Source organism: Rhagoletis pomonella, unplaced genomic scaffold (genome assembly GCF_013731165.1).
Source record: "Rhagoletis pomonella isolate Grant_MI unplaced genomic scaffold, Rhpom_1.0 Rhpom_scaffold_00007, whole genome shotgun sequence".
NCBI classification, from domain to species: domain Eukaryota; kingdom Metazoa; phylum Arthropoda; class Insecta; order Diptera; family Tephritidae; genus Rhagoletis; species Rhagoletis pomonella.
The window spans coordinates 23,968,340-23,973,656 of NW_023458561.1; the positions used below are offsets into that span (position 1 = coordinate 23,968,340).

General features: G+C 37.7%; 1 protein-coding gene across 1 annotated transcript in view; it reads right to left on the reverse strand.

Annotated features, from left to right (window-relative positions):
- LOC118743739 (retinal homeobox protein Rx) overlaps nucleotides 1-5,317 on the reverse strand; it is a 74,593-nt gene that overhangs the window by 68,864 nt on the left and 412 nt on the right. The gene's annotated exons all lie outside the window — the stretch shown is intronic.

Genomic DNA, 5,317 nt, shown 5'->3' on the forward strand with positions numbered 1-5,317 from the left:
AAAAAAAAAACAAAACTTAATCAAAACAAATTTCCATCTAAACCAGTCAGAAAACCCAAACCCCAAAACCAAAGCAATTTAACCAGGCAACTGCAAGCAAAATGCCTAAACGACATGAAAACGCTTCCGCCGCCCCCCGCCAACACCTGGCAGTGCAGTGTTGCCCTCCATTTAACCGCAAAAATGATTTTAGTATTTTACAAGTTTATTTGTGGCCTCAAAAGGGGGGAAGGGGGCGGTGGCGCGCTTGCTGTGCTCGTTCACCATCACGTGGAACTCACTTGACTGTTGTTGTTAGTGTGTTAGTGCCTATTGTGATTGCCTGGGCCGTTGCCGCTGTCGCTGCTCGCGCCGTCGTCTCCGCTGCATTTCATTTCGGATAGGGGTGCGCATCTTGGTATTTGACACAATTTGAATTCGTGTCAATTTGACAAAGTGACACATAAGGGACGAACGCCATAAAGCGCCATCTATAACTGCTGATAAACCAATTGTGCACGTGATGAAATTTCAAATGAAATTTCAATTCACGACAGAAAATGCTCGCAGTCACAAAATTTGCAGGTTCGCCCAAGAACCCTTCGACGAGTTGGTACAATTGCACATAAATCCACAATGTTCCAAGAAACACCCAACACTCCCATCTACCAAATATAGGCGCGCGCGCGCAGTCATATCAAATGCAATTTTTGTATGATTCTAGCTTATTACCACAGTCATTTCACTCGTTTGCTTTGACTTCTCGATTTGTGTGTACGACTAGGAAGAAGTGGATACTTGTAAAAAGTGAAGAACGCAAAGTGGTTAAAAAATTTACAAACTAACTGCGTCTCTACTGTGATGTGGCACACAGTGGCTGGGTTGGCACATTGGGTGGCGTTAAACTTTTAGCTGCGCCAAGTGAGGCGACATTTTTGTTGAGGCGCGTTTTGTTGGTGTGGTGACAATTTTTATTTATATGTACATACAAATGCAGTGCTGTTGGTGTATGTTTGTTGTTGGTGTAATGTTTAGTCAATAAAAATGATTTGTCAAATCACGAAATTTGATATTCGCTGCGCGGGTGGGCGGTGTTCGGGACTTTTCAAATTGTCTTCAGGCGAAAAATGTGAAAAAATTGTTTCTGCTTTTGTTCAAATATGACTTTGATGGTAGTTAAGTCGACTGCATTCGTAACATTGTATAATTTTTTATTTTATGAAGTGCAAGTAATGTAAAAGTTTTTTTTATTCTTTCTGATTGAAAATACTGGGCTGTCGAGAGACGTATGCTTCTTGACCGATATATGTATTTCATCGTCTCTAGGCAATACTTTCGTGAGCATTAAAGTTTAAGTCCCGTGTGGTGGACTACCTATTAATCGGATATGCCGTCGGATACATGGATTTCAGATATTTTCAGCGCAGCCTTTTGTTTCATATTGAACGGCTATGCCTAGGTAAGTCTCTGCAGAAGTTATACACGAGATCTTAGTTTGGTCACACCTTGTTCAAAAGTTTAGTTGGGTTGGGCGGCAGTCCTATGTGGACTGACTTATACACATTTATACCCGCTCCCCTTTGCGCCACTTGGTGCTTATCAAAAAAGTTTTTAATCGCTTTGAAAATATTTGCCAAGAGCTTTGGCTCCCCATTTTGATAGAACTGCGCAATGACAGAGATCTTCTCTCGTTTCTTCTTTCCATTCATCTATGCAGCTTCTGCTGCAGTCGTTTCTGGGTGCGCTCTGTCTTGCTGCGTGTAATCCAATCAGCCACTGCCCGGTGAAAATTCCATCAATATGAGAATGTCCTGATTCTTTAGATTAAGTAGAGACTTGATGTGTTGGGCGTCTATGACTGGCAAGAGTGTTTTCGCAATATGACAGGTGGCCCCCATTCACCATCTTTTATTGGCAATTTCGAATGCCGAACACTAATTTGATCGAGTCTGGATAGATGGGAGTTGAGACGACCACAATAACGAGACCATAATTGGGCCAGAGTTGCGCGGGTCTCTTTCGGTACTTGAATTTCGCTATGGTCCTCAGGTCGTGATGGAACTTTTAGGACTGTGTTCGCAGGACGGGAGTCTGTGGTAGTAGATGGTACCAGTGTCCCTGTGAGAGCCATTGGTAATCAGTCTGTACAATTACGAGTCCATTGGCTATTGTACGCAGCATTGGAATGTCTTCTGACTTGCCTGGATGGAGGCTCCGTCTCGAACAAGTGTCTGCTCGGGTGCTCACGTCTGTAGCACTCTGCTAGGAACTGCTGGCTGAGCACGATCCCTTACTGCGAGCATTTGGGCCTCACAATATATGTGGTATTCTGGCGGCATTTCTTGGCTGCCCGAAGTGCATATCTGTGTCCACTGCATCCTACCTCTCGTCGGAGACCACACGGGCGTGGCATAGTTAGAACTTGATCAATCGCGGCTCTGGAGTGTCTTACTATGTACAATAATTTTTTTTTTTCAAGATGTAGCAACCTCAAAAAAGTTGTTGCTACGAATATTTGACGGTAGTATTCTCAAGAAAAAGCATCCGATAGGAATTTCGAGAAAAAATCTCATTGTTAAAAAATATTTTTCAAGCTGAGAGGTATGTTAGTATTTTTGTGATGTGCTGAAAATGATTTTAAACGCCTCCTCCAATAGGCTGATATCTGCAAGCTTTTCAGGGAGTATTGTGATTCTCTTCAACGATAGGCAGGGAAAGACACCTACACTGCGCTGGGTACCAGGCCAATGCAGAATTGCGAGTAAAAAAGTGGTCAACGAGATGGCGAGAGCTGAATTTTTAATCGCCTTCTTGCGACCAGAGCCATTTTCCAGTTGATCTTCTTCGACACTGCCAATTCAAAAACCGTGGAGCAATGGTGCATATTGGAAAGGTGAGGATTAGTGGTTACTCTTTCCCTAACAACGACAAACCTCATTTTAATAGAGCTTTTACGGTTTCATAATTGGTTGAAAATTGCGGCCAAATCGTTTTTATTTAAATTTCAGTATTTGTGTATAGTTGTTGTTGCAACCTGTTCAAATTGATTTGTTTTCGCATTTTGTTTTAATACGTATGGGAAATTAAACCTTGTAATAAAGACAAATGTGATGATAAAGAAATAAATGATGACGTTTAAGAAAAAAAAGTGAAGGCAAAATTGAAGATAAAGGCGAAAATAAAAACAATGAGATGTACATAAGAAATATGGTAACTGAAAGGGCTAGGACATTTATTGAACTTTTTTCGATAGGATCGAAATAAATTGAGTCGAACAAAATTGAGCTATCGGAAGTTATCGAGTTACCGAAATTTATCGAATCATCGAAGTTTATAGTTATCGAAATTTATTGAGTTATGCATGTTTATTAAGCTATTGCAACGTATCGAATTATTCAAATTAATAAATGTTTATTGAGTTGCCGAAATTGATAGACACAGAAAATTTGTTGTCGAACTTTAGGAATAGTTATCGAGTTATACAAATTTTTATAGAAATAGTTATCGAAATTGCTCAAGTTAATAAAATTTATCAAGTTATCGAAATTTATCAAGCTATCGTACCTCCTTCAAAAAATCCATTTCAGGAAAAAATTTATTTTTTCAGCTTCATCTTTCGACTAAACTTTCATGGAAAAAATCAAAATATCCGAGGCGACCATCATAGGCACGCGGCGCAAACGTATTCAAAATTATTGCCTTTCCGAAGTTTTCCACTTTAATTTAACACTTTACCAAACTTTGTTTGTAATATTATGTCCTCCGATTTCGTCGTATTAGAGCTTCTGGTTAAAGAAGAATGTAATTTAATCAAAATCAAAATAGTCCCTATAAAAAACTTTTCACGGTATTCTACATGCAAACAAAATATCTGTACCAAAGCTCATGAGTCCTTGCCTAGTTATTTATATCTACATTATGGGCATTGAAGATTTTCCACGCAAATTTTGTTTGTCATTTCTTACCGCCACGAAATGCACACATACATAGATACCGTACATACATATTTACATACATATGTTTATTGTTTGATTTCCCCCCAAAAAAATTATAAGCATAAATAGCTGGGAAATGCTTTGCGTGCGTGTTTTTTATGTTGCACTCTGCACTATGGAATTTATGAGGTTTTGCCACCAACGAAAGCAACACTGTAGACAGTCGTCGGTTACCACTGTCACCGTTAGCGCAAACAAGTTCATCATTCCGCTCAAATTCGCAGGACTGGCAGGGATTCGCTTCCAGCACCTCACGATTTCACGTTTCTTGTCTAAAAAGTTGAGTTGTGTTGTGAAAGACAATTTGTGAGGTTACAATTTAACTTCTTGCGTGCAATATTCTCTTTCTTCGCTTACCTCTAATAGCAAATATTTTATATGTCTGTATGCTACGTTCCCTTTGCCAATTGGTTAGCTGTCGTGGGCAATTGAGACATAAATTTTAAATAAGAACTGCATTTTTGTTACAGTTGCGCTTGGCTGTGCTTGTTATTTCATAAATTAAGAAGTATGCAGAATATTTATTCCATTCCGGATTTTGGGTAGACATAAGAAGTAAATGTTCGTACATGTACGAGTATGTATGTACATATATACAATATACATACATATGTGCATATGTACGTTTATATAAGTTTCCAATGGCATTTAAATTAAACGAGACTTGTCCTTTTAACCACAAAACTTGCACAAAGCTTTTAAGAAGCATAAATCACTGTCGAAAAAACTTAATTGGATAAACATTGCTCGTAAACTTTCTTCACGTAGGTTTGTAATTTGTATTTCGTTAAAATGAATTACAAACGGAAATTAGCAAATTTCCTTTTAGTGAAACCAAGTAAGAATTCCTTTATCAGTTTGATGTTGCGGATTTCTGATATTTGGTGGGCTAAATAAAATGTTCGAACAAATTACTAAAAATTTGTATATGTTGTGTTTCATACCAAAACTGACGGGGTTCATTCACACACTTCATGTGTTTGATTTGTTTCAAATTTTTAGGGTTGATGTATAAACATAAATAATAAATAAATATGAAATTTGAGCTTGATTAAAACATTTTTAAAAACTTTACAGCACAAAAACCATAACAAATCGATTTAATAGTTTTCCAGATATCTCGAGAACGGGGCGAGGAAAAATACAGAAAATTTTTCTATGAAAATAAATATAAAAAAAAAATTTTTTGGTTGACAAATTTTTCACTTACACATTTTTTGATTAAAAAAAAATAAATAGTTTTTAAAAATATCCCATCTCAAAAATAAAAAAATTACAATGGTAGATCTGAGCATTGCGCAATATTTATTATGGGACGCACTCTACAATAATTTGAGTTATGA